The sequence below is a fragment of the Rhinolophus ferrumequinum genome, chromosome 5 (genome assembly GCF_004115265.2).
Source record: "Rhinolophus ferrumequinum isolate MPI-CBG mRhiFer1 chromosome 5, mRhiFer1_v1.p, whole genome shotgun sequence".
In the NCBI taxonomy this organism is placed as follows: domain Eukaryota; kingdom Metazoa; phylum Chordata; class Mammalia; order Chiroptera; family Rhinolophidae; genus Rhinolophus; species Rhinolophus ferrumequinum.
Window position 1 is genome coordinate 17,992,679 of NC_046288.1, and position 13,915 is coordinate 18,006,593.

General features: G+C 41.1%; 1 protein-coding gene across 6 annotated transcripts in view; it reads left to right on the forward strand.

Annotated features, from left to right (window-relative positions):
- The first annotated feature begins 2,617 nt into the window (after positions 1-2,617).
- The window catches only part of CRACD (capping protein inhibiting regulator of actin dynamics), a 256,852-nt gene continuing 245,554 nt past the window's right edge, over positions 2,618-13,915 (forward strand). For 4 of the 6 annotated variants that reach the window (XM_033105797.1, XM_033105789.1, XM_033105798.1 and 1 more), the window contains exon 1: positions 3,710-3,831. The gene's annotated coding sequence lies outside the window, so the exon portion shown is untranslated. Of the gene's footprint in view, positions 3,229-3,709; positions 3,832-4,574; positions 4,597-13,915 lie in introns of those variants that run through there. The other 2 variants (XM_033105791.1, XM_033105790.1) reach the window with 2 other exon arrangements.

The following is a 13,915-nucleotide window of genomic DNA, read 5'->3' on the forward strand; positions in this document are numbered from 1 at the left end:
ATGGAATTATACAGTATATGGTCTTTAGTGTCTGGCTTCTTTCACTGAGCATAACATTTTCAAGGTTCATCCATGTGCTAACATCTGTCAGTACTTCATTCCTTTTTATTGCCAAATAATAGTCCATTGTATGGATAATGCCTTATTTTGTTTAATCCATTCGTCAGTTGATGGACTTTTGGATTGTTTCCACTTTGGGCCATGATAAATACTGCTACTATAAACATTCATGTACATGTTTTGTGTGGACATATGTTTTTATTTCTCTTGGGTGTATACCTAAGAATGGAATTTCTGAGTCATAGTTAACCTTTTTAGGAAGTACTGTTTCCCAAAGTGGATGCACCATTTTACATTACCACTAGCAATGTGTGAGGATTCCAATTTTTCTACCTCCTCACCAACACTTACTATCTTTTTCACTGTAGCTATCCTAGTGGGTATAAAGTGGTATTTCATTGTGGTTTTGATTTGCAGTTCCCTGATGATTAATGGTCTTGAACATCTTTTCATTTGCTTATTGGCCATCTGTATATCTTCATTGGAGAAATGTCTATTGAGAGCCTTTGCCCATTTTAAAATTGGGATATTGGGATACTATTGAGCTGTAGAGTTGTACAAGTTTTTATATATTCTATATATTTTATATATTTTATATATTCTGTCCCTTATCAGATATATAATTTGCAAGTATATTTTCCCATTCTTTGGGTCATATTTCCACTCTCTTGATGATTGCATCTGCAGAACAAAAGTTTTAAAATTTTATTTATTTTTTGTTGCTTGTGCTTTTGGGATCATATCTAAGAAACCATTGTCTAACCCTGAAGGATGTGAAGATTTACTCCTATGTTTTCTTCTAAGAGTTTTATAGTTTTAGTTCTTACTTTTAGGACTATATCCATTGTGAATTATTTTTGTATATGGTGTAAGATAGCAGTCCAGTTTCATTCTTTTTTTTTTCCAGCTGCATTCTTTTGCATATTTTGATATCCAGTTGTCCCTATATGTATTCTTTTCATATGTGCCTAGTATACTCTTCCATTACTTTATTTTTAGACACCATCATAACTTTGTAATTTAGAGGTAAGATACGCGAGATGAAACAGTTATTCACGGGTTTGAGGAAATATCTGAAGTTAACTGAATTATCCATGGACCCATGTCTAGGGACAGAAAGCCATTACTTGGATAGATGTTCTGATTCTCACTCCATCCCAGGAGCTGCTGGCTGTCCTCTGAGCCACTTAAAAAACCCACCTCACTCACCTTGAACTCAGAATATTCACAACAGTCCATCCCCGGAATGGCCAGGAGGGATTTACTAACCTTATGCCTGACTAATGGAAACTTTCAAAACGATGGTATACTTCAGTTTTCTCACTTTGGAGGTCAAGGCTGTTGGGAAGACACAACAGAGTCCTGAGGAATCCGCAATGAAGATATTTCTATACTACAATATTTCTATTACTTTAGCTTTTGCTTTTTTCTCTTTATTATGTGTGACTTTTATCTGCACAATCACTTTTTGTCCCACTCAGTTCCTTAGTCTCTTCTCCCAATGAAAGATCTTACTATTGTACTCCTTTCCTGAGCACTAAGAAAATGCAATGTGAATACAGAAATTATTAAGCAGACATGGCAGAGTACAGAATCAAGAGGCTTTGGAAGTCTGTGGTCTAACTCAGGGTTTTGCAACCTTGGCACTATTGACATTTTGAACTAGATAATTCTTGGTTGTGGGACAGTCCTGCACATTGTAGACTTTTTAGCAGCATCTCTGGCCTTTACCCACTAGATGCCAGTAGTCGCACTTGCCAACTAGTTGTGACAAACAAAACTGACTCCAGACACTGCCAAACATCTTCTAGAGGACAAAATTACCCACAATGGAGAACTACTGGTTTAACTATATAATTTCTTCCTCACATCCTTTCTGTAACCCCAATAAGCAGTTAAATGGTTAAATATTTTAAAAACTCCTAGTGTTCTCCATCTTTCTTTTGTATTGTATTATGCTCTCTGAAAATCTGTCTTAACTGATAGGCAGTTAGCTATTTCAAAAGTGGAATAGTGGACTGATACCTGGTGTGAGGTGCCACACTGTTGTTGCAGCCATGTATATAGCAACCATGAACCCATATGTTTGAAAAGCAAGGGAAAAACAGCACCCTGTCTAAAGTGTGGTCTGATTTCTGAGGCTCATAAGACACCAAGTCCAGCTAGAGAGCTCTAATGTAAGCATAAGTTCTCTAGAACTCTTTCAATATTTTAAGGGTGTGTAATTTGGGATATACCTTGCTTGGCAAAATTAAAAGGCAGTAGACCAATACCTGATTTATGTAAACTCAAATTTTTTATAGAGTATGTTTTCATGTCGTTGGCAAAACTATAATATATCAACAAAAAGACTTCAGGTATATGTTGTACACAGATTTAATTTTTTACTTTGGGGAACTTCTAGTGCTACTGTAGTAAATCCAAAGGAACTTGCTCAACACTTTATAAAACTCTTCACTAGTCTTTATTTGGAATAAAGTAGGCATACTTTAGGATATGTAAGCAATGAACAATTGAATGAAATCTGTATTTACAAAAATACACAACCTGGTATTAATTAAAATGTTTATCTGGAAAAACCCAGTTGGATAAGTAACATGTACTAGATTCTCCCAGTATCAAAGTTGTTCCTTCTAAGTCATGCACCTGCATTTGAATTATTAGTCCCGTGTTTCGCATTGAGACTTCTAGCTTATTAGGGTTACCTTTCATTGTTTGCATCTTTTGTCACTAAGGATTTTTTTGCTTTGTTTTAAATTTCCTGATTAGTAACAATACTAAATGCAGCATCTTTGCATGAATAACAAAGAAAAAGATCACCAAAAATTGATTTACAAGAGTTTCATTGAAATAGTCAAAGCAAAAAGTACGAAGGAAAAGTCTCAGTGTTTCCAGTTAGGCCACAAAAGGAAAAGACAAATATTTTCCTTAAAACATCAAAGTCACTATATAATTTCATTATGGCTAGGATCAATAATGTCCAATGGCAATGTCACTGTTGTGACGTACAGCGCTCAGCAAAGCGATTCCAAACTTCTCTATTTCTGTGTGGCATCTTTAAACTTGTTCGACTCTCAGGAGTCCCAGTGCCATTTCTCTGTCGGGGCTCTGCAGGACGAAACAATCTCTGGAGTCCGGGTCGCTTCCGTTAGTCTCTGGCTCATCCAGGTAACCAAGGGTCGGATTTGCATCGCGTGGGGTCGTGACTGGCGATCGCGGGTTCTTGCTCCACGTGAGCCTCCTGTGAACCCATCGCAGTAACCTCCGACCCCACGCGTTCAGCCACACCTCGGGCCATCCCCTTACAGTGGTGGGGAGGGCAGTGATCAACCCCACGCCCTTCCCTGCGGCCGGCTCCCGGTGTCTGGGCACCTCCTGGGAGGGGAGCAGTCTCGCGCGCGCCACTGCCGGAGGGCGCAAGAGGGAACTTGGGGCGTCGGGTGCCCCGCAGCGGCGCCCGGCGGAGTAGGGACGAAGCCGGGCGGGGCCGCGGCGCGGGTCCGAGCGCCCGAGGCGCCGGTGGAGCATGTGACCACGCCGCGCGGGGCCCGGCGCGCAGTGCCGCGCGGCGGCGGCGGCGGGGAGAGCAATGGAGGCCGCGGCCGCCTGAGAGGCGGGTGCGCTGCTGGTGCTGCTGCGGAGGCTGCTGGTGCTGCGGGGCAGCGGCGGGCTGGGCAGCGGCGGGCTGGGCAGCCGCGTGTGCCGCCCGCGCAGGACCACCCATCACCAGCCAGCTGCTCTGCGGGCCACGGCGCCAGGCGGAGACCTCAGGTGAGCGCCCTGACGGCCCGCGGCGGGAGCCAGACAATGGGGGCAGCGGGCGGGCTTCTCCCCTCCACTCACGAAACCCGGGGTCGGGCCCCCCCCCGGCGCCCCGGGATCCCCGATTTTGCCCTTGCTATGGGAGCGTGGGGTCTGCGAGGCGCGCGGTGGACTTTGGGGCGGTGTCTCGGCGTGTGCCGCGCGGACCCTCCCGGAGGAACCCGCGCGCGGTGTGAGCCGTTTGGGATCCCACTCGAGGGAACCTGCGGACATGCTGAGTCCTCGGGAACTTGCCGAGAGCGTGGGACCTTCTTATTCCTTCTCTCCTTCCCGCGCCGCGGCATGCTGTCCCGGGGTCCCCGGCTGGGGTCCCGGCTGCGGGTGGGGGCAGAGCGAGACTCTGGGATCTCGGACGCTGACCAGGGTCTGGGATCTCGGACGCTAGGATCTCTGGACTCAGATCTCGGACGCTGACCAGGGGCAGCCCTCTACCCCCGCATGCGCTGCATTGCTTTGTTTAACCTCTGCCAAGCCATTTCGTACCAACTCTTGTTGCCCCAATTCTGATGAGCCCCCGGTTTGATGGCTAAGATAGGACAAAGGTTTTCTCTGTTTACCAAGGGCTGGAGCCGGGAGATTGCACGCTTCCAATGGTGTAAAATGTGTTTTCCTTATCTTCTCCCAGGGTTTCTGGCGATGGTTTTCCTGGTTCTATAACCGTCCTTTCTTGCAGAGCTCTGTAGTGGCGAGATTACACCTAATCCTACGGATACGGTGGGTGGGGTATGGCTTTTATTCATGGTTATCAGTAAACAGAAGGGCAGACGTTTACATTTTATATTAAATGTTCTCAGAATAGACGCATCGGAATCATTTGCTGAATTCTGGATTTTAAGAGCATATGTATATTTAAAGACACGTTGATTCCGTGGGTGTTGGGAGGAGGGACAAAACCTAGTAACTACGACCATGTGTTGTGAAATTTTAATAGAGTTTTATGAATAATAATCCGGAAACTGATCTGGTGTAGGGGTGTGTGTGTGTGTGTGTGTGTGTGTGTGTGTGTGTCTGTGTGTGTGTATGTGTGTTGGGGATCGTGGTGATGCAGAGGGAGTGGTTAGAATACAAAGGATAAGGCAGTTTTAGTAAAAGATTCTTAGTAAATATCCTGCAGCAAATTTTCAGCTCATTAAGTTGTCATTAAATCATCGTTTCCCTGTAAAAATCACCTATAATAGCTGCTGAATGTATACAATGGCTAACAATTATTTGGCATTGCATGTGACTCAGGAATAGGAAAACAACAATCAATTTTGAGTAATTTTTAAAAGTCAACAAAGGAGGACACTTTCACTACTACTACCTCCTTTATTCTATGAGAACACTGAATCCTTGTTCAAAATATTCAATAGAAAATTGCCTATAAAAAAATCAAAGGCAGGTTTTTTAAAGAAATATTTTGAAGAATGCATTTATATAGGTGATAATGGTTGCATTATCGATTACTTCAACTCAGAAATGTGAAGGGAAAAAAATCATGCTACAAGATCACACCTTTCCAGTATTATTTAAAACGTTTTTTTAAAAACCTTATTTTTACAGTCACCTCCAACATAGAGAAACTTTCACTGTAAAGACTTAGCAGTAATTGGCACTGAATTTGGAGTCAGGAAGTTATAATAATACAGACTTAATACAGACTAAAATACAGACAGTATTAAGGCAATTGGTGTGAGAAACAAAAGCTACCATACACAGGTATACCTCCTTTTATTGAGCTCGGCTTTATTGCGCTTCACAGGTGTTGCATTTCTTTTTTTTTTTTTTTTTTTTTTTTTTACAAATTGAAAGCAAGGCCCTCTACCTGCAAAAAGATCACTACTCACTTTATTGCGGTGGTCTAGAATGGAACCTGCCATATCTCCGAGGCGTGCCTGTAGTTCTTTCTAAACTATAAAGCAGTATAATAAAGATAAATTATTATTATTACTACTACTACTACTACTATTAGGTGAGGAGACTGTATTTTATAATTTTCTCTTACACAATATTGGAAAAATTAATTGAAATTAATATGAAATTCTCCATGGCAAGGGATGGTCTTTTAGTCTTTTTTTTTTGTAGTCTACATTTCTAATCTGATATATACTAAATATTTGATAAATTGTTGTCGAAAGGATGAATTAATGAAAAATGCAATACAAATGGGTAAAACATGATAAAAATCAAGTTGGTTTACTTCTTTTAGTTTAATGAACATTTACTGAAAGCCTACTATGTGCCAAGAACTGTGCATAGTGTTTCCACATACAGTTTATAAAAGCCTGGTGACCTTCCTTTTTTTGATGATATTTGATGTATGTTTCTATAACAGATGGGGCCCCTTGGGTGGTATTAATGATCATCTCATATAACTGAGTAGCACAAAGGAACATTTCACTTGTTATATGTACATATACTTCCTCACAATGGCCCGTGGGGAGGCAGGGCAGATATTATCATTCCCGTTTTGTAGGTGAGGAAATCCAGACACAGTGCGATTAAATGACTTGCCAACTCTTCGCCACTGAAGCAGCCATGCCAGGGACCAAAGCTGGATCTCATGCCTAGTACTTTCGCCTCGGAATCACACTGCCTTCTCCAAGATAGGCTGTACCTCTAGAAAATCACTCTCGAATTAGGCCTCATGAAAAAATCTACCTTTTGAATAACTTTTCTATAAGGAAAAGTTATATTTTACAACCTGCTACTTATGAAGTAGTTAAATATGCAAGTTCTGGAGTCAGTGACTAAATTTGAACCCTGGATTTACCAGTTACCAGCTCTGCATCCTTGGCAAGTGTAGTGCAGGGGATCCTGCCGACTACGCCAAGTGTCGTGCGGGGTGTCAGGCGGGGTCTCTGGTCCCACTCCCCACATAAGAATGCAGGACATGGTGAGGCCAAAAAGGAACACCCACGGAGCCATAGGTAGGGGAGTCATACCACTATACTCTCACTGGCAGCTGGGTTGGAGACACAGGAACCAGGAGCAACACAATTCTCAACCCTCATTGTGCCGCTTGCAGACTCAGCCACCATCTTCTTGCTAGCTCCCCCTTTTTTGCTAGCCTAGCCATGGCAGTTATATTAGTGCCCAATGGCTCACTGGTTACAGCTGACGGCCAACTAGCCACAGCTGATGGCCATTTGATCACAGTCGACGGCCATTTACTACCTGAGCCAGCACCTTTCTATGTGAGGCCGAGAGCCTGGAAACTGCTTTTTGGGGCTCTGTCCCCACACTCCACCCCTACAGGGTCTCGCCTCACAATCTACGCGACAAGCGTCTTCCGCGAGGGGCCCTGTGCGAGGAGCCTGGAGGACACAGCCAAGCTCTCTGGTCACAGCCAGGGTTTCTCAGGGCACCACCAGTACTTCTGGGCACAGCCAGACTTCCTGGACTTCTTAGGGTACCACTAGTCTCCCCGGGCACAGCCAGGGTTTCTCAGGGCACCACCAGTACTTCTGGGCACAGCCAGGCTTCCTGGACTTCTTAGGGTACCACTAGTCTCCCCGGGCACAGCCAGGGTTTCTCAGGGCACCACCAGTACTTCTGGACACAGCCAGACTTCCTGGACTCAGCCAGGGCTCTCAGGGCACTGCCACTCTCTCTGGACACAGCCAGACTTCCTGGACACAGCCAGGGCTCTCAGGGCACTGCCACTCTCTCTGGGCCTCTCAGGGTACCGTGCTGGAACAACAGCGGCTCACAGTCAAGGTGCTTACATATTCTCAATGGTGGCCGGTCAAGACACAATAGCAAACATCTGCCAGTTCCACTACATAGTGGTATGTTCCCAAACAAATAGTCAAGTGGTCAATTAAATTAGGGATGGAAGGCAATTCCCCATAGTCCATAGTCATTCGCCAGGGCTGTCCTGGGGGTGAGGGATGACCTTGACCTCACCCTCAGCTCCCGGAGGATTCAGCAAGCCTTTCCTCCTGGGACTACAAGTCCTGCATCCGGGCTGCCTCAGCAAGCACTTCCCAGCCCACGGGGCCGCAACAACCTTCGCTTTCTCCGGCCTCTGCTGGTTGGGGAACCGTCCACGTCTTCCCACCCCTCCACGGGGGTCCAGCTCTCAGGCAGCTGCTTCTCCTGGTCTTCCTGCAACTGAGTGTTCATAGGCACAAACTGCTCCACCGTCCTTCGGAGAGCTTTGGCCGACACCGTACCCTGCTCGCTGCGCCATGTGTCGTGTGGGGGACCCTGCTCGCTGCGCCATTTGTAGTGCAGGGGATCCTGCCGACTACGCCAAGTGTCGTGCGGGGTGTCAGGCGGGGTCTCTGTTCCCACTCCCCACATAAGAACGCAGGACATGGTGAGGCCAAAAAGGAACACCCACGGAGCCATAGGTAGGGGAGTCATACCACTATACTCTCACTGGCAGCTGGGTTGGAGACACAGGAACCAGGAGCAACACAATTCTCAACCTTCATTGTGCCGTTTGCAGACTCAGCCACCATCTTCTTGCTGTCTCCCCCTTTTTTGCTAGCCTAGCCACGGCAGTTATATTAGTGCCCAATGGCTCACTGGTTACAGCTGATGGCCAACTAGCCACGGCTGATGGCCATTTGATCACAGTCGACGGCCATTTACTACCTGAGCCAGCACCTTTCTATGTGAGGCCGAGAACCTGGAAACTGCTTTTTGGGGCTCTGTCCCCACACTAAGTGACTTAATCTAAGTCTCAGTTTCCTCATTAGTAAAATTGAGAAAGTTATAGTACCTACCTTATAGGATTTGGGGGAAGATGAAATAGCATATGTGCCTAGCACAATGTCTAGTAGAAACTAAGCATTCAGTGTCAACTAATTGTTGTTATTACAATGTGAAGCAGTGGTTTTTAAACTTTTTAGCACAGTAAGAGATGTGTTTTACATTGTTATTCAGTTTATAGATACATTACAAAATGTGTTTAATTTTTTTAAAAATTCATGAATCAATACTTAGACTTCCTATGTGCAATGCAGTCTTATATTTTTTATTCTATTTAGAAATGCTGGTTGAGATCCACTAAATGATTTCACATCCATTAATGGGTGGGTCAGCACCTGCAGTTTGAAAAACATTAATGTAAAGGATAATCAGGTTAAGTGCATTAAAGAAAAATCTGTTATTGAATCTTTATATTTTTCCTTCTAATGATTTACAATATCAGTTGGAATTTGAATATTAAATTACACTGAATATAGATTTTTAAACATTTCTTAGTAATTACAGTCATTTATTGAGTATGATTATGGACTAGGTACTGTGCCAATCAGCCTATTTATATATGTTATCTAATTTAGTGCTCACAACAGCCTGTAGTTTGTTTGACCTTGTGTTTCCATTTGTTAATTGAAATTAAGACTCAAAGAGGTTTTATTTACTTGCCGCACGTCATAAAGTTAGTAAGAGATAAAGCAAAAATTCAAACTGAGTTCTGTTTGACCCCAAAGCTCTCTGCTTTCCCCTATACTCTGTTCTGATGTTCTCTCACTGTGATTTCTGAGGATGTATCATTTCTTCTTTTAGGTAAATTTGAATGGCGATATTGAGAATTTACCTGTTTTGGTACATCTTTTATAGTTTCCTTTAAAAGAATGCATTTGAAGACAATTTTGAACTTAGTAAAGTAAGAAAGCATACTGGGTAAACTAGTAATTTATTTTGACTTTGCTGGTCCTTAATGTAAAAATTTTAGAATAGCTTCTCAGGTTTTTATGGTAGATTCAATTAATTGGTCAGTTTTATTGAGCACCCAAAGGTTTAATATATCTTCAGAAGAGACAGGAAAGCTATGTAAGTATAAAAATACTTCATTACGAATGAGTGTCAGCTTTTGTTAGGCACAAAATGAAGACTTAAGAGCTGCAAAGAGTACTTTACAGTGTATTGATTTGTTTCAGAATCACCAGTCAGTAAAGTATTTATGTAAAATACTTATAAGAAACCACCGTAACTGTCCTATTAATGTATTTCTTTGTATTTCAGTTTTTGCAGGTATTTCTTAAATTTTTAGCAGTATTTTAATTTAAAAATTTGGGTATTTCTGGGACTTTTCTCTTTTAAAAATACTGAGAAAGAATATTAAAGAAATATATTTTATAAATAGTACTTAGAATACAAATACATGATTAAGTGACAATGAAAGGCAAATTTCACTTTTTTTCATACTATGTCTTGTAGATTGACTTGTAGTGTCTGGTTTGCATATTGCTGTCCATATGTAGGAGTGTATCTTATGAATAAGATGATTACCAGGTGCTTAAAGATATATAAATATGCTCCTGCTTTTGTATTGTAGCTTCTGTGTACATGGAGCTTTATAGTTTGTTTATACAGTTTATTTGTTGAGTTAAGGTTTGTCTTTTCAAACTGATAGTTTTTTAAATCAGAATTTGTGTAGCTCATGACAAAGAACAGCCGTTTCATGGTTTATTAATGAGGTTTGAAAATCCATTTATTTCTCTTCATCAGTCATCATTTTCTATTAAGATTAGATAACAATGGATGTACTGTTTCGTTTATTGTTGAATATCAGATTTCATGCTGAGGTTAGCCCTCAAAAAATCGTTTTGTCCCTAATGAGATTGTGTACAAATGTGGTGAACTTACATTTTATGCTTATTTTATTAATTTATTTCTTTTGTCTGACTCTTAACCCTTAATGGATTGTATATGTGCTGCTGAAGCGAGCACCCCGTTAATTGGTTGTATATTAAAAAAAAATTCCAGCTATTGAGTGTTCACTGTAATTTGTATGTTCAGGCAGATACTAAACTCAGTTACCACTACATTTTGTACTACTTTTATTCTTGATGTGAAAATTCTTAGAGATAAGAAGAGCAAAATCAATTTAGCTATTTATTTGTACTAGTGGTTTTGAGGCAGATACATATGCATATTTCAGGTTAACAGATATGTATGATTTCTACAGATATATAAGAAGTGCAGGATTACAAACTCTTAATCCATAAATTTAAAAAAATCATTTTAAGTAACTTTGTGGAAATAAAACTGAGTAAAAATGTTGAGGAGATGTCGAATGCCTTATAGTCACATGTTACCAGAAATATTTAAGAAGTCGAATAGTACAACCATATATAATAGGTTTTATATTCTAGTACATGTGCATGTGGAAAGGTGATTCCATTTAAAATGTCAAAAATGAAAAACAGAAATACCGTTACTCAGATTTTAAATTCTTCACTAGCTCTTCCATATGTTTGTAGAATGTTTCAAATAATTTTTTTGAGGCTTAAGTGGAAATTTCAATAAACTTACTTCTGAAACCATTATGGACTTGAATATTAAGTATTTGAGGAAAAGATACAGAAACTGTATCCCTGAAACACTTTGGGAAATATTTAGATCAGAAGTAAGTACTCAGCTCAGTAAAGACAGGTTGTTAGAATTTAAAAGCAGATAGCAGCTGCTCAGAGGAATTATTCCCAGTAACGATAAAGGAAGGACAACTTGCTAAAAAGGTGTAGGGCTTTTTACTGGGAAAAGTAAGAACAACCCACCCAGAGCTCCACTGGCCTCATCCCACTCACCTGGTGGGGGATTGGCTGGCATTAAGTGGGAGATGGGGAGCAGGCGGGGTGATGGGCTGCAACAGAGGAACTTGGTTATTACTGAAATCTAAAATAAGCTGGATTGAGTAAATCATCTAAAAATTCTTGTATATAATTGTTAGCCCAGGGTGTCCTCATTTGGGAGAAATCAAAAGGAAAGGCCATGGTCCCAAGAGCACTGTATTTGGAAGAGGAAACATCAGAAATCCATTGTGAAGGCCATTCATGGTCTCAGGTGGGGGCCACAGCTGATGTTTTTAGGGAAGCTTGTGACAGATTCAATAGATCTGCTAAGCCACGGCTGATGAATTCCAGGCTGCCCTAAATGATTGCATTTAGAATATTCCTCATTTTGAAAAGTTCTTAATAAATTTAGTGACTTTTTCTCTACCAGAGTATATTGTGACAGATGCAATGAGCTTTCTTGGCACTTATAATCTGCTGCCCTAGCTATGTTTGTGATGGGTTAACTGTTTTCTGTAGTTAATGAGGTCAGGGGTCACAGGTTCAATTCCTGGGAAGGCCAGTTAGCTTTGCTTTGTTCTCCGCTCTCATATGGTGCTCTTCACCCAGACCAGCCATCTGGCATGGTCAGCTCATTGATCACAAAGGGACTAATAAGCAAGACAGTGTGGGAGAAGCAGCATGAATCTTTCTCGGTGCATGTTGAGTAATTAGAGAAACAGTTCCAAAAGCATGTGCAAATTTGTGTTTCATGCAGTATCTTAATATGTGGAAGGTAACATGATTATCAAATATTTTTGTCATTTCTGTTGAATTCTCATTTTTAACAGTAGTTTTTCTTTAATTAGGAATTTTTAGGAGTCTCATTCATTCAGCAGTTATACATTGTTCTGAATGTTCTTAACCTCCTTCTAGGTTTGTAGGACAGTGGCTGTGCTAGTGAGAACAGGGTAAGTCTGCATGCAGGTAGTAGAACAGACCTCCTACACTGTTGTTTACAAATCCAGCTCCATTGAATTAAAAAATAAAAGCGTAAACAAAGCCAAGTGCCATTTTGAATGAGAATAAATAGAGAGTATTCACGGAAATACTTTATAGTTTTTCTAAGTATTCCTGATCTATGAATCTCATAGTCCCTTTATTAAAATTACTTCCAGTGTTGAGAGAAATGTCAGAGGTCATCTAGACCTGTGCTGTCTCATACGGCAGCCACTGGTTTCAGGTGGCTACTGAGCACTTGACATATGGCTTATCCAAACTGAGACGTGCTGGAAGTTTCAAACACTTGGCATGAAAAGAGAATGTAAAATGTCATTAATACTTTTAAAATATTGATTACATGTTAAACTAATATTTTAGGTATGTTAGATTGAATAAAACATCATTAAAATTAATATTACCTGCTTTTGCTCTTTAAAATATGCATACTGGAAAATGAAAAACTACATACGTGGCTCGCATGTGTGGCTTGCATTATATTTCTATGGGGCAGCGCTGTTCTAGACCAACCCCTCATGTTATAGATGAGAAGGCTAAGGTTCAGAGGTTAAGTAACTGAGCTGAGTTCTTTCCATTGCTTGTAATCTCTCCCTGCTAATAGGTTAGATGCTCAGGAAGATGGAACTCTTTGAACCATTAGAGGACCATTTAGTGCGCAGCAGTTATCGTTATGTTGTAAGATCTGTGCCTGAGTTCATTGTATATTAGGTGTAATGCCACGTGTGTGTGTGTGTGTGTGTGTGTGTACACACATGTAGGAAGGGGAGTTCATTTTGTTTATAATATTGATGTTTAGATCAGTTTTACTTTCCTATATAGGTCAGAGGCCCTACAGCTTTATTTACATCTGAGGAAAGCACATTAAAATATTAGACATTAACAGTTGTAACTCTGGGATAAATAAGGTATGGTACTCATTCAAGCGGATACTTTAATATGTATTTCTTATTACAAAGAAGATTTCAGATAGTTTTGAATAAACCTTGATGGACAAAGCAGCAAAGCTTTCAGGCTGTGTGTCTTTTGGGTGGAGGAGAGCTGAATGAAGAGAGATTTCTTGACAAGTGTTCCGAAGAAAGAGCTTATGAGCACTTGGTTACTATTTCTTAACCATGGGTGCTCCTGATGTTCCAGCTGAGGAAGAAATAGCCAGAGTTGACTGGTGCAAAAGCGGTAGCCCGGAATGTGGGTTTCCTTCAGTTTTGTGAAAAGAATGGTCTTTAATTGGCAAAGATAAAAAAGAAGAAATTTGTTGTCTGTTATTTTTAGTTGAGATTTTTGTTTGACTAATCAACATAGTCAGCTGAAATTAACATCTTAAAAGATGTTCATTTTTTGCAGCATCAGATTTAGTCTTTCTTTTGGCCCGCACAGAGTTCTAAGTCATTATCAGTTTGTTATCAGTGACCCAATAATACTACTGAACAAAGACTTTCTTAGGCAACCTCTGACACTTTCAATTTTAATGTCATCATCCATACTAGCTACTAATGTTCATGAATTTACCTCTTAGGAAGAGTAGT